Source organism: Octopus bimaculoides, chromosome 23 (assembly GCF_046866305.1).
Source record: "Octopus bimaculoides isolate indiv1 chromosome 23, ASM4686630v1, whole genome shotgun sequence".
Lineage (NCBI taxonomy): Eukaryota > Metazoa > Mollusca > Cephalopoda > Octopoda > Octopodidae > Octopus > Octopus bimaculoides.
In genome coordinates this window covers 10,728,371-10,752,309 of record NC_142950.1, presented here as the reverse complement: position 1 = coordinate 10,752,309, position 23,939 = coordinate 10,728,371, and the positions used below count along the sequence as shown (strand labels likewise).

Below are 23,939 nucleotides of genomic sequence, written 5' to 3'. Positions count from 1 at the left end.
TGTGTATATATATATTCCTACGAGATTAGCTCAGTGAATTGTCGCTAATCTCTTCGAAACGACCATCAAATAATTTAGTATTACCTGGATTAAGGGAGATAACTCTAAATTATCTTTGGCTTCAATTATCTTTTAGGTTAATAGTCTTTCTTCATGTCTATTTGTTAACTCCCTTTCTCTCTTTCTCTTTCTCTCTCTCTCTCTGTATTCTTACTCGCTCTTTTTCTATTGTCTCTCTTTTCCTATCCTTTTCTTCTTTTCCTTATATCTGTTTCTTTCTCTTTCTCATTTTGTTTCCTCTTTTCCTTTCTCTCTCATTATTTTCTTTCTTTCTTTCTTTCTTTCCTGTCCTTTTTCTGGCTTTCCTTCGTCCCCTCCTCTCCCTGTTTGATATATACCTATAGACATGGCTGTGTGGTAAGAAGCTTGTTTCCCAGCCACATGGTTCTGGGTTCAGTCCCACTGTGTGGCATCTTGGGCAAGTGTATTCTACTATAACCACGGGGCAACCAAAGCCTTGTGAGTGGATTTGGCTGACAGAAACTGAAAGAAGCCCGTCATATATATATATGTATATATATTTATGTGTGTGTGTCTTTGTGTCCGTGTTTGTCCCACAATCATCACTTGAGAACCGATGTTGGTGTGTCTATATCCCTGTAACTTAGTGGTTTGGCAAAAGAGGCCAATAAAATAAGTACTAGGTTTACAAAGAATAAGTACTGGGGTCGATTTCTTGTGACTAAAATCCCTTTAACTTAGTGCTCCAGTATGACCACAATCAAATGACTGAAACAAGTAAGAGCATAAGTGTGTGTAAATATTTTTGGATAGTTCACACCATTTTCACCATCTCCTGCTGCCTTCGTCTTCGCAAAAAAAAAAAAAAAACAGATTATCTTTTTTTCTTTTTCTAAATTAATTGCTTAATAGAAAATTACTATTTTTAAATCTCACGACGAGAGATATTCAGCAACAGTACTTTGGAGTAAAGATTGTTTGAAAATATAAGGACGCAAATTGTGTCATATAACCAGCTGGAGACAATGTCTTCTGGGGCTAAATTGCAGCAACATTCGTCCTAAACTAGGACTGCCGTGTTATGTTGGCAAACAATCTTTACTCCTAATTCCTTAATGTTTCAAGAAAATTCAGGGTGAAACTATGAATCCAGTGAAGGTTTAGTATTTTGCCCTTTATTCCTGAAATAAATTCCTTTTTCCTCCTATCATTTGCATAACCTTTAACACTTTGACTGGCCATAACTGGATGAGATATTCTACTTGTTTTATGTCCGAACTGGCCAAATCTGGTTTCTCATACCAACCCTGTAATATATCATTCTAAACATGCAATCACACCATTGAAATTGTTGAAGATACAAAATGATACATGGTTAATTCAAACAACTTCAATAAGTAAGCATTACATTTGACAGAATAATGTGAATGCCATATTATGCCTACATATTTGACTTATTTTGTGCTCAGGACTGACCAGATCCAGCCACTCACACCTACCCTACAATGTCATTCTAAAAACAATATAAATAAAAATCAATATAAACACAGGCGTAGGAGTGGCTGTGTGATAAGTAGCTTGCTTATGAGCCGCATGGTTCCGGGTTGAGTCCCAGTACGTGGCACCTTGGGCAAGTGTCTTCTACTATAGCCTCGGGCCGACCAAAGCCTTGTGGGTGGATTTGATAGACGGAAACTGAAAGAAGCCTGTCATATATATGTATATGTATCTATATGTGTGTGTGTGTATGTTTGTGTGTCTGTGTTTGTCCCCCCCAACTTCGCTTGACAACCGATGCTCGTGTGTTTACGTCCCCGTAACTTAGCGGTTCAGCAAAAAGAGACCGATAGAAAAAGTACTAGGCTCACAAAGAATAAGTCCTGGGGTCGATTTGCTCGACTAAAGGCGGTGCTCCAGCATGGCCACAGTCAAATGACCAAAAAGCATTGCATTTGACAGAGTAATCTGAATGATAAAGGGTTGATCTGCAATGTAACATGAAAAGTGACTGGTTGAATCTTTTAAACCCTTTTGTTACCATATTTTTGTTGAAATTTGACATTTTCTTTTTTAATTAATTTTGAAAATGATGACGAAATTTTGAAATTAAGTGAAAATTTTCATATTTGGTATATTAATGTAATTTTTGACACTGAATCCGAATTTGGGATTCATTTATTCCCAGAAAAATTTAGTAAAATGTTGCAGAGGGTCAAAGGTTGATAATTTTTAGTCCAATTGGAAATCAGGTACCAGAAGTGGTGCATTTTCTGTGTAATTGCTGTCTGTCACAATATAACAGCGGAGGCGTAATGGCCCAGTGGTTAGGGCAGCGGACTCGCGGTCATAGAATCGCGGTTTCGATTCCCAGACCGGGCGTTGTGAGTGTTTATTGAGCAAAAACACCTAAAGCTCCACGAGGCTCCAGCAGGGGATGGTGGTGAACTCTGCTGTACTATTTCACCACAACTTTCTCTCACTCTTACTTCCTGTTTCTGTTGTGCCTGTAATTCAAAGGGTAAGCCTTGTCACACTGTGTCACGCTGAATATCCCCGAGAACTACGTTAAGGGTACACGTGTTTGTGGAGTGCTCAGCCACTTGCACGTTAATTTCACGAGCAGGCTGTTCCGTTGATCGGATCAACTGGAACCCTCGATGTCGTAAGCAATGGAGTGCCAACAACAACAGAAATATAACAGAAATAGCACAAGCAGAAAATGATATCACTTGTCAAATCTTTTGGTGGTCGTTGCAGTGGTGAAAGTCACTGCGGTGCTAAGTAAAGCATCCTTGTTATAATGAAAACAGGGCAGACTACACCTTTGCTTGTTACTATGGAAACAGACACCAATATGAGATTTACAGTCATGTGTATAATGGCAGCTTTTGATTGGCTAAAATTACCCATTATTTGAAAACTTTAAAAGCTATTCACTTTTATTTATTAACTCGCATTAAAAGCGAATTTTATTTTCATAATTAGCATTGACAATCAACAAGTCCCTTAACCCCTTGAGGGTCATTGGGGTGCTGCAGCCATGCTGTGTATCTAGGGTGAGAAAGCCTGGCAGAGCCTATCCCTCTCCAGGCGAAACTCATTTCTACAGCTGAGTGGACTGAAACAGCATTAAAAGAAGTGTTTTGCTCAAGAACACAAAGGATTGTCCAGTTCAGGAATCGAAACTACAATGTTACGGTCGTGAATCCAACACCCCACAAAGCCATGTGTCTCCATACAAAACTAAAGTGGTTTACCAAATGTTAAAACAATTAAAACAAAATTGAAAGCATACAAAATTTATGACAACAGCTCCATTCATCTTCCATATGGAAGCCTACATCAAGTGCCTGGAAGAGGTAGTGCTGTCCTGGGTGAAGAGGGTGGCTGCTGGAAGACCCTATGTCTGGCAACAGGACTCTGCACCATGCCACACAAGCAGGAGAACCCAGTCATGGCTGTCAGACAATTTCTGCGACCACATCACCCCTAACATCTGGCCACCTAACTCCCCAGACTGCAACACCCTTCATTATTATGTGTGGGGTGCAGTTGAGCAAGGGACCAACAAAACTCCTTGTAACACCAAAAGATGAACTGAAGGCAACAATTATGGCAGCATTCACCAACTTAAACGAGGAGACCATCCAGAAGAGCTGCAGGAGATTCCGAAGTCGTAAGAGGCCGTGGTTGAAGCCAATGGTGATTTTATTGGATATATTTACTCTTTAGTATTTCAAGATATTTTTATGTAATTTTGGTAAATATATCTGTTAAAATAAAATGCCAGTGTTATTTTCATTTTTGCATAATTTAGACAGCAGTTTATTCACCACACCTTATATATATATATATATATATATATATATATATATATATATATATATATATATATATATATATATATATATATGTGTGTGTGTATGTATGTATGTATGTATGTATGTATGGCTGTGTGGTAAGAAGCTTGCTTCCCAACCACATGGTTCCAAGTTCAGTCCCGCTACATGGCACCTTGGGTCAGTGTCTTTGTCTACAGCCTTGGGCTGACCAAAGCCTTGTGAGTGGATTTATTGTAGACAGAAACTGAAAGATGTCTATCATACATATATATATATATCTATATGTGTGTGTGTGTGTGCATTTGTGTCTGTGTTTGTCCCTCCTCCATCGCTTGACAACCAATGTTGGTGTGTTTATGTCCCCGTACCTTAGCAGTTTGGCAAAAGAGACTCTCAGAATAAATACTAGGCTTACAAAAATAAGTCCTGAGGTTGATTTTTTTCAACTAAAATACCCTTAAAGGCAATGCTCCAGCATGGCTTCAGTTAAATGACTGAAACAAGTAAAAGAATAAAAAAATAAAAGAAAAGATATATATACACCCCCCACACACACATACAACTTGGCAACAGGTGTTTGTTTACACCTTCATAACTTAACAGTTCAACAAAAGTAACTGATAGAATAGGTACCAAACTTAAAAACAACAAAAGTCATTAAAAAAACCTTCAGGCTGGTGCCCCAGCATGGCCACAGTCCAACGACCGAAACAAGTAAAATACAAAACATAAAATGTACAAAGAAAATAAAAACAAGAAAATAACAAATAAACAACACACTCGATTGGTTGATTGATGAGAATAATAATAATTTATTCACCATTTATATTGTATTGTATTGTTTTTTATGGTTTTCTTAAGCCAAAACAGACTAGTGTCTCCAGTGCTAGGATTAGAACACATGATGATCTACTTGGCAGAGGAATGCACAACTCTGACCAAATCAATGCATCGTATCAAGAGGGGCCACCAGATTCTTGCTGGTTTCGGCTGGCTCTGTCATGAAGGTGAAAAGTGACCTTGGCACTGTGAGACACCGGTGAGCTTCCAGCTGTCTTTGGACATATTTATAAACAATAACAATTATTATTATTATTATTATTATTATTATTATTATTATTATTATTAAGAAGGCAGTGAGCTGCCGAAATCATTAGTTCACTGAACGCTTAGCAGTATTTTGTCCATCTCTGTTCTGAACTCAGGTTCCCCACAAGATCAACTCTGCCTTTCATTCTTTCAGGGTCAATAAAGTAAGTACCAGTCATGTACTGAGGTCCAACGTAACTGACTTTTCCCCTCCATCACAAAACTGCTGGCCTTGAGCCAAACTTTGAAACTGTTATTCTTTTTATAAATATAGCACAGATCAAATTTCTTTTAAAGTATGCATTAATACTTTTCATATCAGGGAAAATTAAAAATTATATAGATACTAAAAATATTAATTACTTTTATAATTTGACACAAGACCAGCAATATTGACGGGATGGACAAATTGATTACATTAACCCCAGCACTTGACCGATACTTATTTTATTGACCCCAAAAGGATGAAATACGAAGTTAAGTTCAGCTGGATTTGAGCTCAGAATGCAGAAAACGGCAAGAAGTTCTACTAAGCATTTTGTCTGAAGCTTTAATGATTCTATCACCTCGTTGCCTTATAGGAAATAATCATATCAATGATAATAGTTTTGTAATAATACTACCACTAATACTAATAATGGTTATAAAACTACTTGATGATTTTTTTGATCACTATGAATGTGTTTCATGGTATATTTTGAGGTTTAAAGGGGAAAATTTATTTTGTATTTCATTTATTGTTTTGTTTATCAAAGAAGCGGAAAAAAAAAGGGTGAGGAAATTTTGCGTTTGAATTAATTAACAGCAGTGAGTAATTGCTGAATTGCTAGATTCTAGCTCGCAAAAGCATGAGAGGGGAAAATACAGAGTCTCATTAGAGATGAAAATCCTTGGAATATATATATATATATATATATATATATATATGAATACATACATACATATGAAAATCCTTGGAATATATATATATGTATACATATGTATATGTGTGTATATATATGTATGTTTATATATAAATACACATACACACACACACATATATATATATATAAGCATGTATGCATATATATGTATAAATGTGTGTATGAGTTAGTGTGAATATGTATATATAAGAAGGCACAAACATGCTCACACACATCTTTGTTTACACATACACACATACATACACATATGCATACTTGAATACATACACATACACAAAATATGTCATTTTATATGTTATCCTCTAAGGCTTCAGGTCATGCCTGATTGAGCAACCTGTGAGCAATCATTCCACCCATGACCATCCTATCTTTTAGGGGCTTCTAGTGCTACATCTATCCAATGCATTCTGCTTACACTGGTTTCAATATTCTATTGTCAGTGATGCCTATTTTCACTAGAGCATGATTTAAGAAAATTTGACTGGATTTTAACTGCTATTTCTAGCACACTAGGCGACCACATAAAGACTCCTTCATCAGCTCATTGGCTCATATGCTTGGTGGTGTTAGCAGTAGTGGTTGTGTGGTTGCTGGTGGTGTAACCATTAATTAACTTGATTTCTAGTTACATTCTGCCCTCCCCCGACACCGACCTCCTATATCCTTTGTCATCTTATCTGACCTTTTTTTTCCTGCAACCTCAACTGTCCCATCGTGAGAATGTTCCTGTTCTCTTTAACAATCTACCAACCCACTATTTTGGTCCATGCAACCAATTATAAAAACAAAAATAACTACTAAAATCTGTCTACGTACATATATGTATGTATGTATATTAGTTTATATGCATATAATAAATATATATATATTATATATTATATATGTATGTATATATATGTATGCATGTATATTTAATCTATATATTTATATATGTATGTATGCATACATACACACATACATATACATGTATATATATATATATACATACATACAACCCTTCCAAATCTAACTAGTTCGTTTTATATAGAAATCCAAGACGGATTTCTATATATCAAAAGGATCTGTTAATTCTCAAGGATTTCCATCACTAATCAGATTCGTGAAAGGAAAAATAAATCTTAACAAGCATCCACTTCCTCTCTCCATTCCACTTACACACACTCACACATATTCACCCTCACATACACACGCGTGTTCACTCATTCACACACGCAAATACAGACATCATTCTATACGATTAAAATTCTTCTTTCTCTTCTAGAAGATGAACGATGTATGGCCGAATTTCATTAGGGAGCACAGCTGTTGCGAAACGCATGACTGGTTTTCCTTTACGGTTGATTAAGAACTTCTCGAAATTCCATCGGATGTCATTGGCACTCATTGGTTTGTAGTGGAGCCGTTCGACGGAAGCGAAGTCCTGTTTAGGGCTGGGGCAATAAGACTGAAAAAGAAATAAAAGAAGAAAAAAATCAGAAAAGAACATTTAGTATTATCGAAAGATTTGTAGCAGGGATTTGAAACCCCAACTGATAGAGAATCGTTCAGACACCATAAGCGAACCGCCACAGTTTCATACGATCAGCCTGTTAACCACTCAATCAACATGAGGATGTGACGTGATATGGTTTTCTCGAACATTCTAGAATTTGGTTTCCGGTCCTCTATAAAAACAGTTTGGCTCCTATCTTAGAGCACAGACAACTGGAATATTCCAATACCATGGAGATTTGTGCTGTTAGCATTGTCTATTTTCGGTCGACTGCAAGTCGTCACAAAGATAACTTTCTGTAATTTCAGAGCAGCTGTCTCTTCCCTACTCCAAACTTATTAATGTTATTAAATGTAAGTAACCACCGCCAAATATCTCTCAGTCACATACATTTGCTACAGGACCTGAGATACAGACCTGGCTACTGAAAGCCGAATGCGTCGTTTATGGCACGAAATAGCGAAAGGACCTGGAATAAGGAGCTTATCAAACGAGAATTGGCAGGGAAATCATTAACAACAGATGGTGTGTGGGTTTTAAGGGAAACAACAGAGTTGGTAAGATATAATAAAGAAGTAGCAATAAAAAGGGATCTTTGTGGTTATCGTCACTGTCTACAATTTTGTTCCAATTGTTTTCACATTTGGTAAATGGATTAAGTTTCATATACTAATTATGAAAATGAAATTCATTTTCCCTATAAATTCATAATTAAAAAAATGACAAGACTTTAAAATTTGCAAAATTTGGGTAGTTTAGCCAATCAGAAGCGAGTATTTTACACATCACAGTGAAGTTCTGTTTGCGTATTAAGCAAAGAAGCACCATGTGTTCCACAGCTGATTGCAAAGAACTTTGTTTCCATAGTAACCAAAGATGCTGCGCATGCGCACAAGGAGTGTAATCACCAAATTGAGTGTAATCAACAAATTGAAAGTACCTGGGCATCTTTAAAGCCTGGAAACAAACGCCATTCCATGGTTGATTCTTATCTTTGTGAATTTATGTGGAGAAAGAGATATGAGAAAGATAATCTATTTTATAAATTCCTAAAGTGCATAGCAAACTTTCGTACTTGAACTTTTTTAACTAAAAAATATCTGTTTTACACAACGTTTTGACTGTTATTTCTAGCAACTCCTGTTGGTTTGCTCGTCGCTTTTAAATATTTAATTTGCTCGCGAATCTCTTAATGTTTTTTTCACTTTCCTTTCACTAGTTTAATCTTTTGACATTCCGTTGCCCCCAAACCCAACCCTTCCTTCTCTCTACTACAGCAGATGATGGAAGATTATCAAACTTTGAACACCTGTAACATTTTCGCAAAATTTTCCTGGAATAAATGAATAACAAATTCAGATTCAGCATCAAAAATTACATCTATACTCTTTACTCTTTTACTTGTTTCAGTCATTTGACTGCGGCCATGCTGGAGCACCGCCTTTAGTCGAGCAAATCGACCCCAGGACTTATTCTTTGGATGCCTAGTACTTATCCTATCGGTCTCTTGTGCCAAACAGCTAAGTTACGGGGACATAAACGTACCAGCATCGGTTGCCAAGCGATGTTGGGGGAACAAACACACACACACAAACACACACGCACGCACACACACACACACACACACACACACACACACACACACATATATATACACATATATACGACGGGCTTCTTTCAGTTTCCGTTTACCAAATCCACTCACAAGGCTTTGGTCGGCCTGAGGCTATAGTAGAAGACACTTGTCCAAGGTGCCACGCAGTGGGAATGAACCCAGAACCATGTGGTTGGTAAGCAAGCTACTTACCACACAGCCACTCCCGCGCCTATACGATACATTAAACATTTTTTTTAAAGATTTCGACATGCAGTGACGATAACCACAAAGAACCATTAAATGAATTAAACTGAAGGCGGTGGGGTGGGGAGGACTAATTTAAAAGAGAACTAAGAGAAAATATTGCAGTCGATGTGATAGGGATGAGACTGGGGCTTGGCTATTTCTTTTAAACATTGCATGCAATGACTGCATTCTCTGAGCTAAGGCTCGGGGAAACTGTCGACCTTGATTGTGACAGGTGGACAAAGGCACTTTACATAAACGACAGAATCACGATATGGTTTTTGATGGATTGTGAAGGATGTGTGATATCTGATGGTATGAAGCGAATATGTGTGGATTTAAAGCAGCATTTTACTAAAGTGGGGAGCTGCAAGTGGGCTGGCGGGTGAAAAGCAAAGTGGACTGGGCGGGATTTGAACTCAAGAAGTAAAAGGATGCAATGAAAAGCCGCAAATTTTTTAAAGTCTTTTTCCAGCAGCAGCAACAACGGCATCAGAACATCAAGAAGATGGCAATAACAACAAAAATGAAATAACAGCAGGAAGAATAATGAGGGTGAAAGGAAGGCCTACTTTACCTTGAGATAAGTGAAAAGAGTGTTTTCCTTTTTACCGTTCACTTCGGTCTTTAGGAAAAGTTGAAAATTTGGTTTAAAACCATCTCCAGGTCGAACGTTTGCAAGACAGTTGAGTATCTCGGTTCCGTTTGCTCCTGGTTCTTGCTGAAAAATATAAATGAAATACAGTGAAAGTTAGAGTGAGAGAAAGAAAGAAATAGAGAGTAAGAGAGAATGGACTAAACTGAACAGGTGGAGACACGTGGGATGGAGAGTCGCTAAAGAGGTCGCAGGTTGTGTGACGAAAGTTATCTAGACAAATGAAATAAAATAAATCTGAAGTGAAGAACAAATATATAGTGTGTGTGTTTATTTGGCGAAAAAAATTACCATCCTGAAATACAGTATCTGTTTCAACACGCGATTTCACATCAGAAATCTTGTAAAACAAATATATATATATATATATATATGAACTTTCCAACCCACCCTCGTACTTATTGGTTGAGCTGATTCGTTTTTGAAATTGTTTAAGAGAACCAAATTAATTTCGTAACATGGCCATGATGGTCTCTGTTTTAATGCGTTTAAAATCTTTTAAAAAGATGTACAATATTGTGTTGAAGTGAGAGAGGCAAGTAAGTTTATAAATGATAGGAAATCTTGGAGAATGTTTGAGGACAGACGAGTGAATTTTAATGTTGTTCAGAATGATGCAGCAGGGGTAAACCAGCTTAAGCTGTCGGATCCCGCTGCTGATATTGAGGGTTGCGTTCTATGCTTTGACCCGAGCATAGAACGGGGCTCGCCCCTTTGAGCTGGAAAATGAATGGAATGCCTGGTGTGTGCCTTGTTGTGGCGACCCTCTCCTAAAAAAAAGGGGAATAGGCCTGAGTATATAAATATAGTAACTCCAAAAAAAGAAGAATGAACACACAAAAAAAAACCAACAACGCGAGGACGTGGTACATGTAAAGTATTAGCAGACGCTCAGGGAAGAAAAGAAAGATGGTTTAATGTTTCGAGCAAACGCTCTTCTTCAGAAACAGAGGAAAGACCAATAGAAAAGGAAGACGGAGGAAGAAAATCGCAAACGATTCACATGTGGTTACATTTTGAAATGACCGGAAGGGAATGGGTGAAGAAAAAGTTCTTTCTAAGACAGGAGAGTGTAAGAGAAGGAGGTGTGTGTGTGTATGTGTAGGTATGTGCGTGTAGCACTTCCAGTTAACCACTTTTTTCCTTCCATATAGATTAGTCTGAAATTGTCGAATATATTTCTTGTTGGAACTTTGCAAATTAGGTAATTTCGGCGTCGGTCTTCCATCATTTATAATTAATTGCTTTCTTTTAGTCTTCTTTTCTGAAAAGCTATTTTTCAAAAGTTCTTCTATAACGCATATTTCAGTCATTTGGACTAATATTTCGAAAGTTCAAAAGATTTTGTTAAAGAATTATGCGCACGTGTGTGTGTGTGTGTGCGTACATGCGTGTGAATTGAAAGCCAATTTGAATGAAACGGAAAATAATCTTGATAAATCAACGAAGCAACGAAAGATCCTGGTCAAAAGGAAGAAATCCAACTAACACGGGACAGATAATCAAAACAAAAGTCCAGCAATGTAGCAATGAGCTTTAAATATCAAAGAGAAAATAAATAATTTTGTTCCTATTAACCTGAATGGAAGAACCGATCTGACTGACAAAGAATTTTGAAAGGGCTTTATTTTTAGTTTGGTTAATCTTTAGCGACACCAATTACAAAGAACTGACAAAGGTATTGAGAGATACAGAGAAGCCATGTCTTGTTGTTGCCACATACTTTTGATGTGGACGCTGCGTTGGTTTAGAAGCAGCTCATAAATTCGTTTGGGAATTTTACGACCAGCTTCATCTTTTTTTTTTATCTATTTATTTTTGTCCTTTGTTTTTGTTTTGGGAAGAAATCTAACTTCAAGCAACTCACCTCTTGCAACATCAAATAAATATTTCTTTGTTTACATTTATACACATAGATGTTGTAATATTTGGGTATGGTCTTATTTTTTGCCAATCAACCAGAGATTAAACCAGAGTGGTTGGTTGCAACAGTGCTGGCTGCAACCAAGGAGGAGCCGGAATTGGGACTAGTGGCGAAAACAAAAGTGTGCAAATGGTGGGGATTTGGACTGGAAATGTGGCTTTTTGCCACATTCGAGGACATAGAAAGAATTCCCTACCAGATAGAAGTGGAGGACGAGAAAACGTTAAATGTCGTAGTCTAGGGAAGAAAACCAAATTGTTATATATGCGGGGAGAGAGGTCATATGAAGACCAAATGCCCCCTATATGAGTTCACAAAGCCACAGCAAGAGAAAGCACAAGCAGAGGAGGAAAGAATTGTAGACCACACCGAGGAAATAAAAGAGAGACAGAAGTGTGAAACAGAGAAAACAAAGAAGAACGAAAATGGAGCTACTAACCCTAAAAAGCGAAGGAAAAATAAGTCAAAGGAACGGTCAACAGAAAACAAAAAAGAGATAAAAAAGCCAGAAACTAATAATGTACAAGAAGAGGAGGAGAGAACGGAGAAAGATGTGAAAGACAAGGGGCTTTTGATAAAGTACGAGAATTGCGAGCAGATGGAGAGAAAAGTCGAGAGGTTAAAATAAATAATAAGAGTGAAAATGCCAGAAAAATGTGCTGAAAAATGCATTTTGATACGTGAGGAAAGATGCTTCGAGTGCATAAAAGAACTTGGTGAAAATTTAATAACGAAACGGATATGGTTGGTGGAGACACCACCCCCTAGAACTGATTATTTGCAGTTGTTAAAGACGGGCGTAACAATGATTAATGGAAGAAAGGTAACGCAAGTGTTTGGATTTTTTGAGTTACAAAACCGTTAAAATGTTTACATGACGTTGAACGTAAAAGTGAAAAACTGGATAAATGTAACCACCCGACTTCGGGGATCGAGTGGACATTGCGCCTCATTTTTTTCATTCTTGCATATTATCATTTTATTTTAATTACCCCGATTTTATGTTTGCGTTTTGTACTGTCTTTATGTTTTGTGATGTCTTAAAAATTCTTTGTATAGCCCTTTATGGGTAATGAAGAAATCGGTATTTCGTCTGTCTGAGTTCAAATTCCGCCGAGGTAGACTTTCCCTTTCATCCTTTCGGGGGTCGATAAATTAAGTACCAGTTACGCACTGGAGTCGATGTAATCGACTTAATCCATTTGTCTGTCCTTGTTTAGCCCCTTGTGGGCAATAAAGAAATAAGAAACGTTAGCACGCCGGGCGAAATGCTTCGCGGTATTTCGTCTGTCTTTACGTTCTGAGTTCAAATTCCGCCGAGGTCGACTTTGCCTTTTATCATTTCGGGGGTCGATAAATTAAGTACCAATTGCATACTAGAGTCGATCTAATCGACTGCCACCCCTCCACCAAAATTTCAGGCCTTGTGCTAAGAGTAGAAAAGAATTTTGCAAACACACAGACAGACCAACGAAGACGAGCGGCTGCATTACCCTGCTTTCGCTTACGCGCAGGTTATTAATAAATAAACAACAAACTATTACCTTTTACCATTTACTTGTTTCACTCATTTGACTGCGGCCATGCTGGGGCACCATCTTGAAGGGTTTGTAGCCGAACACATCGACCCCAGGGTTTTGTTTTAAAGTAAAGTCTGGTACGTATTTTATCGGAATCTTGTGCTAAACTGCTAAGTTACGGGGACGTAAATACACACACACACACACACACACACACACACTAGGGTGAGTATATAGTGAGCAACGTTTTGAAACATGAAATTCATCACAATATATTTCAACAATATGGAAATTTTATTCATCAAAGTAAGTACCATTACAGTCAACACATTTTTGCCAGCGATTTACAAGTTTGTTTATTCCGCTAACATAAAAAAATCTGGAGTTCTTCAGCTGATGAACTCTTTGAACTCACTTTCAGCATCGGTTTGATTTTTGAACTCCTCCTCTCGCAGGAAACCATCAGGCTGCTTGAAAAAGTGGTAGTCGGTAGGAGAAATGCCTGGGGAATAAGCTGGGTGGGGAGAACTTCGGAGCCAAGTTCCTTCAACTTTTGGATTGTCATTAGCGAAACGTGCAGCAGTACACGACCAAACAGTCACCATAACCTTCTTTTTGAAGAGCTCGGGTTTTGGGAAGGTTTTCGGTGTTTCATTTTGGTCCAACCACTGCGAAGAACGTTTTTCTTATTATTGTACAGAATCCACTTTTCATTGCAAGTTACAATACGGTCGACAAATGGATCGGTCTGGTTACGAAGAAGCGACCAGCAAATTTCATATGTGTGCATTTTCTAATTTTCATTCAAATCCTGTTGTACCCATTTGTCGAGCTTTTTTGATCTTCCGATCGCATGCAAACTTGAAGTTCTTTTGCCAGTTCTTGAGTTGTTTTATGTGGATCTTTCTCAATGACAATCTCTAATTGACCGTCATCGATGACAGATGGGCATCCACTACGCCTACGATTTTCAAGGCTGAGGTCTCCACTGCAAAATCGTTTGTGTAAACATTTTTCGAGCTGACCACTCACTGGTCATTTCTTCACCAAACGTTTCGTTGATGTCGTGAGCAGTTTCAGCTGCTTTACGTCCTGTTTTGAAGTTGAATAGCAAAATTGCTCGAATATCGTGCTTTGACAGTTCCATTTCAGATGATTGTAACAACGGTGAAAAAAATATCAAAGTTATTTTATTGATGCATTTGGGCAAGTCTGTGTCTGTATTATCAGACAAATGCAACCCCCGCCCCCCCCAAAAAATGTTTAAAAAAGATTCAAAACTCTGCAAAAATCCTGTACAAATTCTTCATGGCTCAAAATGTTGTTTACTTTTTACTCAACCTGATTATATATATATGTATATATATATATATATGAGAGAGAGAGAGAGAGATTTTACAATGTGAAATAACTAACGGCCAAGAATGTGAAATTCATTAAAAATTCTTCTCTGCAGTTGTATAGGAAATGTTTGCATTTTTATTTTTATTCCTTTCGTTTTTTTGTCTTTTTTTCAACTAGTTACCCTCTTTTACCCTTTTTTTCTCTTTTGCATTTTTTTTTTTTTGTAGTTACTAAATGTTTTTCTTTCGTTTTTCTTGTTTTTTTTTTTGTTTTTTTTCATTAACTAGTCTGACAAGCCTTTCCGCTCGTGCAAAAGGGTAACACCTAACTCAATCCTATTCAAATGTCAAGATACATTTTGTATCGACATTAAAACTTGCTACAAACTATGTAAAAAATAGATTTTGCTACAGGCGTTGTCATGGCTGTGTGGTAAGAAGCTTGCTTCCCAACCACATGGTTCTGGGTTTCGGTCCTACTGCGTGACGCTTTTGGCCAAAGTGCCTTGTGAGTGTATTTGACAGACGGGACTATTTAAATTTGTTTACGGAAATATTTTGGATATGCAAATAAAGACCACACATATAAATTTCATAACATTATTGTTATTATCATTATAGGGCAGCGGTCGTAGGGTCGCGGTTTCGATTCCCAGACCGGGCGTTGTGAGTGTTTATTGAGCGAAAACACCTAAAGCTCCACGAGGCTCCAGCAGAGGGTGGTGGCGAACCCTGCTGTACACTTTCACCACAACTTTCTCTCACTCTTTGTTTGCTTCTCGGCTTAATCAAAGAGTTGTCCACTGCTTGTCATTGAAGAGAAGACTTGCTGACGATTCTTTTCTACGTAGAATCTTCACAATTGATGAAAAGTGGGTTCTCTATGATCGAAAATGGTTATCACTCAATGGAAAAGGAGAATCCATCTCCAAAACCAGGACTGCACCCGAAAAAAGTTATGCTCTCTGTTCTGTGGGAGTGAAGGGTTACATCCGTCATGAAGTGTTAAAACAAAACAGTTAATGCGGAAAAGTATAGTTGTAAATTGAGAAGCATTGCACGAAATAATTTTCAGAAAAGCGCTCGACATTGGTCGATCGTAAACAGGAGATGCTTTTACACGATAACGCAAGGCCGCATATTACTCTAGATTTTGGCATGGGAGTTTTCCCTCGTCTTTCTTGCTCTCCTGATCTTGTACTATCTGAATATTATCTTTTCAGATCATTGAAACATTATTTAGACGGAAAATAGTTTATTAATTGTGAAGAGGTTTAAAATTATATGCAGTGTTTCTTTGCTTCAAAATCTGAAGAATTTTACGCGAGGGTAATCAACGTTTTGCCATATAGATGGGATTATGTTATCAATAATGAAAAGAAATATTGGTTTCCGATTTTGGCAAAAGGCCAGCAATTTCGGGAGCGGGGAGGGGGACAGGGAAGTCGATCACATCGATTCTAGTGTTCAACCCCGAAAGGACCAAAGGCAAAGTCGACCTCGGCGGAATTTGAACTCAGAACGTAAAGACAGACGAAATACCGCTAAGCATTTCGTCCGGCGTGCTAACGTTTCTTATTTTTAACTTACGCACAGGACCCAAATTTAGGATTAAGGAACAATCATTACTTCCTTTGCTTCCGTCCAAACTCCGATCAGCTTGACTTTGCCCTTGTAGCTCGTCTTTATTCAGAGCAGGGTCCGCCAAAGGGTACCCGAGGGGGGGGGGTCAGGGAGGAATAACAAGGGGTCGATGATGATAGCCAAGGGTTCGAATGGGGGTCGGCGTGCGAAAGACCAGCTCACCCAGATGAACTGCTTGAAATACTAAATCTGCGACATGAAACGTGGGAAAATATGAGGCGTTTTTTCAAATTTCCTAACCGTGAAAACAATTTCATAAAAATTCGAACCTTAATACTGTATGCTCGTACACGTAGTTTTAAATGTAAAAAGTGCAGCGCTAAATTGACCATTAAGCAAAATAAGCATGTGCTTAGGGCATCAAGGGAAGGAGGGGGCACCACAGAAATGGTAAATGGTTTACGGTACAAAAGAAATCTCTTTAAACTTGCTAAAATAATATTCAGGGTGCCTTTATCTCTACTAAGTATAGATGCAGATGCGTTACCTAAGATTAATTTTGAGGATCAGATCAAAGACTTTGCAATTCAAAAAAGTAGGAGGAAACTTTTCAAATATAAATAAAGAGGAAGTAGACAAAAATAAATATTATTTTCCCTCTTACTCTTTTGTTTCGTTTTGGAAAATTAAAATTTATTCTATGGTTTGTGGAAGCACCAAAATCTTTTAAGTGCTTAGGGCCTCGATGGGCCTTAATCCGGCCCTGAAAAAGTGTGTCATCTTCAATAGAATTTCTTAATTTGTCGTACATGTGTATTTTAGCTAACATTGTAATTGCCAGCATCAGTACCCGGTATGCATTTAAGATATGGTACGGTAGGGTAAGGTGTTAAGGTATTTTAAATGAGGAGAGAGGTCGATGGTCGAAAAAGTTTGGCGACCTCTGATTTAGAGGAATACAGGGAGAGAGAGAGAGAGAGGGAAGAAGAGAAAGAGAGAGAGAAGGAAGGGAGAGAGAGGAGGATAGAAAGGGAGAGAAAGTGAGAGAAAGAGGGGAGAGATGGCGAGAGAGAGAGAGAGAAAGAGGGGAGAGAGAGAGAATTAATTTTAAAAATGCACGATGAGTGCCAAAACTTGACCCAATTCTGACTTTGAACTCGTTGGAGTGGTGGGAAGTATTTTTAGTTTTCTTACATCTATGTTTAGAGTTCAAATTCCGCCGAGGTCAGTTTAGTCTTCTAACATCTCTTTTATTGATATTATTTTATTTATATTATTTCAAAACTTTAAAGCTTAGGAGGTGCATGGTGTGGGGAAAAGATTAACTGAATCGTTGGAGCACTAGCGTAGCTAGACTGTGTGCCGCCCGGGGTGGCCCTTCCGTTTGTCGCCCCGGGATCCCACAAAAATACATATACTGCCTAAAGCAAACCCGAAAGTGCTGCCCCTTTAAAAGGGGACCGACCCTACCGTCCCCAGCCTAGCTACGCTAGTGCATTGAAGTGTCTGAGAAAAAGCCTTGCGACATTTGTTTGTTCCAGCTTTTTCAGGTCGCGAGTTCAAATCCCTGCTGAAACCAGTTTTTATTTTATTCCTCAGGGGGGGGGGGGGTCATATATAGACCTTGCCACATACTGGAGTCGATGGTATCGACTATTCCTCTTCTCTTCAAAATCGCTGGCCCTGTACCAGAAGCGACAAAAAACCGGCGAGCTGGCAGAATCGTTTGAGTGTCGGACAAAATGCCCTGAGGTATTTCTTCCGGCTCTTTCTGTTCTGGGTTCACATCCGGCCGTGGTCAACTTTGCTTTTCATCCTTCCGGGGCTGGATAATTAAATAACTGTCCCAGGGCAGTTGTGAGGCCAAATCGTACGAGCGTAAACACATACACACTTAATCCTGGGTAAAGCCGGGCTATACTGCTAGTATATATATATATATATATATATGTGTGTGTGTGTGTGTGTGTGTGTGTGTCTGTGTTTGTCTCCCAACATCGCTTGACAACCGATGCTGGTGTGTTTACGTCCCCGTAATATATCGGCTGATATACCCTCCAGCCTTCATCAGGTATCTTGTGGAAATTTCGAACCCGAGTTCTCATTCCTAAGGTATTTTTCGATGTTGTTATTATTATTATTATTTTGTTGTTATTATTATTATTAATAATAATTTTATTATTATTCAGGTCACTGCCTGGAATCGAACTCGGAATCTTGGGGTTAGTAGCTCGCGCTCTTAACCACTACGCCATATGCCCGTCGAATGTAAATAATGTAAGTAATGTACATAATTCCTCATCTCTTAAATATAGAACTGTATAAAGTAAGAGTTAAAGAAAAACAGGACTCATTATATTGAATGTTATTGATAATATCGAGTGGAAATAGGGGGTGCTGCAGTTGCGCAGGGCCTATATACGAGCCGCCACTGTTCATGCCCATAGATGAGGATAAGCAAGCAAACTGCATTAACCATAGCGAGTTTGGTTTTTGTTTTGTTTTTTTTAAATTTTTTAATTATTATTATTATTATTATTAACCTGATGATTGAACACTGGAACCGGCACATTACTGTGCCAGCGCCTACAATTCTGACATTCAATTCAAAATATTTAGTATTTAAAGCGGTCATATCCTGCCCGGTTATTGACCTGTTTTATGTTCAATCTGGTCAGATCTGCTCTCGCACGCCTACTCTGCAATCATATCAGCGACATCTCGAAGCTTTGAGATAATTCGTAATTAATTCGGAACAATGTGAATAAATAAGCATTACATTTGACAGAGAAACCTGAATGCTGAAGGTCTAAATATTTCTTATGTAAAATTTCAATATCTTTATTATTGTTATATTTAGTATTCGTTAAGTAATTACTTTTCCATCCGTTTCACTTTGAAGGCGAAATCTTTACCCAAATAACGTGGTTTAAGGCACCGTGCTGGCAGAAACGTTAGCGCACGGGGCGAAATGCTTAGCGGTATTTCGTCTGCCGTTACGTTCTGAGTTCAAATTCCGCCGAGGTCGACTTTGCCTTTGATCCTTTCGCGGTCGATAAATTATGTACCAGTTACGCACTGGAGTCGATGTAATCGATTTAACTCCTTTGTCTGTCCTTGTTTGTCCCCTCTATGTTTAGCCCCTTGTGGGCAATAAAGAAATAAGAAGCGTTAGCGCGCCTGGCGAAATGCTTAGCGGTATTTCGTCTGTTGCTACGTTCTGAGTTCAAATCCCACCGAGGTCAACTTTGCCTTTGATCCTTTCGGGGTTGAACACTAGAATCGGTGTGATCGACTTCCTTGTCTCCCTCCCCGCTCCCGAAATTGCTGGCCTTTTGCCAAAATCGGAAACCAATATTTCCTTTCATTATTGATAACATAATCCCATCTATATGGCAAAATGTTGATTCTGCCATCTATATGGCAGAAACGTTAGCACACCGGGCGAAATGCTTAGCGGTATTTCGCCTGCCGTTACGTTCTGAGTTCAAATTCCGCCGAGGTCGACTTTGCCTTTCATCCTTTCGGGGTCAATAAATTAAGTACCAGTTACGCACTGGAGTCGATGTAATCGACTTAATCCCTTTGTCTGTCCTCCTTTGTCCCCTCAATTTTTAGCCCCCTGTGGGCAATAAAGACGTAAATAACGTGGTTTCGAGGGTCAGACTGGTTTTAATGGCGGCATAACTACAAATATGTCCCCCCCCCCCTCAACCTCCGATTTTGTTTCCTCATAACTTTCTAAAAAATGGATATCTTTTAATGAAATTTCCCAGAGATACGTTTCAGATGATGTATGATTACAAATGAGGCGCAATGGCCCAGTGGTTAGGGCAGCGGACTCGCGGTCATAGGATCGCGGTTTCGATTCCCAGATCGGGCGTTGTGAGTGTTTATTGGGCGAAAACACCTAAAGCTCCACCAAGCTCCGGCAGAGGGTGGTGGCGAACCCTGCTGTACTCTTTCACCACAACTTTCTCTCACTCTTTCTTCCTGTTTCTGTTGTGCCTGTAATTCAAAGGGCCAGCCTTGTCACGCTGAATATCCCCTGAGAACTACGTTAAGGGTACACGTGTCTGTGGAGTGCTCAGCCACTTGCACGTTAATTTCACGAGCAGGCTGTTCCGTTGATCGGATCAACTGGAACCCTCGACGTCGTAAGCGACGGAGTGCCAACAACAATGATTACAAGTATGTCGGAATTTATTGTAAAAAGGAAAATAATCGAATTTGGGGGAAAGATGTTTTGGATAATTCACACACCTCAACTTCGTTTTCTCATTACATTCTAAAAAAAAAAAAATTAAGACAAGTAAAAGGATGTGTTTTAATAAGATTTTTTACAGATAGGTGCAGGAGTGGCTGTATGGTAAGTAGCTTTCTTACCAGCCACATGGTTCTGGGTTCAGTCCCACTGCGTGACACCTTGGGCAAGTGTCTTCTACTATAGCCTCGGGCCGACCAAAGCCTTGTGAGTGGATTTGGTAGACGGAAACTGAAAGAAGCCCGTCGTATATATGTATATATATGTGTGTCTGTGTGTATATGTTTGTGTGTCTGTGTTTGTCCCACCCCCCAACATCGCTTGACAACCGATGGTGGTGTGTTTACGTCCCCCGTAACTTAGCGGTTCGGCAAAAGAGACCGATAGAATAAGTACTAGGCTTACAAAGAATAAGTCTTGGGGTCGATTTTCTCGACTAAAAAAGGTGGTGCTCCAGCATGGCCGCAGTCAAATGACTGAAACAAGTAAAAAGGTAAAAGAGTAAATAAATTCACTTTGAAATGAAATCAGTGTCATTGGATAAAAAATATAGGTATTGTTTAGTCCACGTTGCAGTAAGAACTTTCTAAAATACACTGATTTTGACATTGCTTGAAATAACAAAAGCAAAAAAAAGAAATAAAAAAAGAATTTTTAAAGATGAATTCTCCAACACTGGGGAGATCTTTGAGGGCTCCACTTGAAAACCTCACAAAAACCACGGCCAATCGGATCACTAAGGTTAGTGCTCCTCTCCCAGTCGCCTTCCAATCTACAAGCGCTTGCTCAGAATTGATAGATCCTTTCTCTCGGACCAAGCTCGCCTCATTCGTTCATCTTCAAACAAATTTATTGGGATGCAGCATTTCTCTCTCTCTACTTCACTTTTTCTTTTCAATTGGTAGGGAGCTGTGAGCGTTTGACGACATTCCAAATGCCGAGCGCACCCTGTTTCGGTCTTTGCTTGACCCAGGACGGATCTTTCTGAATTGACGGGCACCGCTTTTCATTTACAGAAATACGACAACTTTAACATGAAATAACTTGCAATACAGAACTTTTTGTTAAGAAGGCTAAGAGAAAAAGATGTTTTCATATAAAATATGTTTTCATATAAGATATGTTTTCATATAAAAGATGTTTTCTATAAAAGAATGTTTTGTATGAAAACAAGTGGTGCCTGTCAATTCAGAAAGATCCCCCAGGGCTGCTGCTATGTCAAACAGACAAGCTGTGCGGAAGTGAGGGTGTGAAAGGGTAAGAGACGCCTGCCAAACGGCGAACACACTTGTTTTCTATGAATCAATTACTGGACATTTCACAATCAGTGTCTGTTAGCGCATTATCAAGGACTAAAATCTTAGTGGAAGCGGGCAAGTCGATTAGAATCCGAATGAAGGGAAAGATGAAGTCAACCTCGGCGGAAATTGAACTCAAAACGTAAAGCAGGAGGAAATGTTCCTAAGCATTTTGCCTAGAGCGGTAACAATTCTGCCAGCTCGCAAACAATAATAATGATTTCAAATTTTGGCACAAGGCCAGCAATTTCGGGGGATGGGGTAAGTCAATTAGATCGGCCCTGGTGCTCAACTGGTACTTATTTAATCAACCCCGAAAGGACGAAAAGTAAAGTTACCCTCGGCGAAATTTGAACTCAGAAAGTGAAGACGAACGAAATGCCCTAATAATAATAATAATAATAATAATAATAATAATAATAATAATCCTTTCTAGTGGAAGCACAAGACCTGAAATTTGTGGGGAGGGGGATAGTCGATTACATCGACCCCACTACTCAACTGGTATTTAATCTATCGACCCTGAAAGGATGTAAATGCAAAGTCAACCCCGGCGGAGTTTGAACTCAGAACGTAGCGGCAGACGAAATACCGCTAAGCATTTCGCCCGGTGTGCTAACGATTCTGCCAGCTCGCCGCCTTAACAACAACAACAACAACAACAACGACGACAATAATAATAATAATAATAATAATAATAATCCTTTCTACTAAAGGTTCAAGGCCTGAGATTTGTAGGGGAGATGAATAGTTGATTACCAGTGTTTCACTGGTACTTATTTATCGACCCTGAAAGGATGACAGGCAAAGTCAACCTCGACAGAATTTGAACTCAGAACATAATGACGGACAAAGTACCGTTAAGCATTTTTTACGGTAAGCTAACGATTCTGCCAGAATAATAATAATAATAATAATAATAACCATGAAAGCAAAAGCAACCAATGCATGAAATGAAAAAATGAAAAAAAGTGTGTGGTCTACTCACCAACCAGAATTGGTTACATGGAAATCCTAAAATATGAAAATCTTTAAATTCTTTTTCTAGTGCATTCATTCCTAAATATTGGGGAGTTGCCCCTCAGAAACTGGCTACATTCACGATAAGCAGTACCTTATCCCTGTAAACTGACAGAGGTATTTCCTCGGCCCCGTGGATGTCGTACGATTTGTAATCGTAGAGAGACGTGCTGTGGTTGTCAGATTGGTAACAGGTGAGGAAGTTGGTGCTCCTGTGAAGTTTCAGGTGCCCGTGGATGTGACCACGATTGTGGACGTGGTTCTGACGTGTGGTCATTTCCTCGGTGAGACTAGCGGTGATGGTAAAGCCTTCACACAGGTAAATCGACAAGAAACTTGCCAACAGATGCGACAGAAACATCAGCTTGGATGGTTCCATGCTTGCAGTTAGCGATCCGACCATCATTTCGTAATTAAAAGTCTGTGATAGCTGCAGAAGTTGTGGAGCTGCGATCGGCGTCCTGGGTAGCGAAGTAAAAATCGTAACACTGGTCGATGCTGGGGCCGAATCGTAGGAAATCGGGGACAGAAAAGAGCTCAATATAGGGGTTAGTATAGGGAGCAAATTTAGGAGCAGCGTGAGGTCCAGGGTGTCTCAATTCCTCCAAAAGATATCCCAAGTAAGCTATATCAAGCTTGCTAAGGTATCCTTCCCTTCGAAAGTTCCAAGAAAACGGCGGTAAGAAATAGGGGTTAGAGTAGGGTAGAGTTTAGCTGATCCTTTTGCCCCTTTTGCAAGCTGGATGCTTAATTAAATTCCTAATTAAATCCCTCCTCACACTTTTAATCAGCTTCCCCCCCGACCTCAGTAAAGGCGGCGGCGGCGGCGGCAACAACTACCGCCACCACCACCACCACATCCAACACCAGCAACAATTAAAACAACGGTAATAATAATGATATTAATTATGTTGATGTAAATATATAATTATTAACATATATATGTATAGAGAGAGAGAAAATGAGATGAGCAGCGAGCTGGTTCGCTGCTAGTGTGAGATTTAACGTCCGATCGATGGCGACAGGGGTTTATATACGCGGTAGAGCGGAAGTGGTGGAGAATATGTGACAGGTTAGATACCGATCAACCAATTACTGGGTGGAGGTGGGGGAAACAAACA

General features: G+C 39.0%; 1 long non-coding RNA gene and 1 pseudogene across 3 annotated transcripts in view; one reads left to right on the top strand and one right to left on the bottom strand.

Annotated features, from left to right (window-relative positions):
- Positions 1–4,651: 4,651 nt before the first annotated feature.
- Positions 4,652–23,835, bottom strand: LOC106879158 (glutathione peroxidase-like; annotated as a pseudogene). The gene is made up of 3 exons (XR_016238043.1): positions 22,787–23,835; positions 9,788–9,931; positions 4,652–7,319 (listed from the first exon to the last, which is right to left on the bottom strand). The product of XR_016238043.1 is annotated as a glutathione peroxidase-like (transcript).
- The window catches only part of LOC149131300 (uncharacterized), a 70,917-nt gene continuing 58,625 nt past the window's right edge, over positions 11,648–23,939 (top strand). For both annotated transcript variants that reach the window (XR_016238045.1, XR_016238044.1), the window contains exons 1-2: positions 11,648–12,612; positions 18,426–18,513. This is a non-coding gene — a long non-coding RNA (uncharacterized LOC149131300). The remainder of the gene's footprint in view (positions 12,613–18,425; positions 18,514–23,939) is intronic.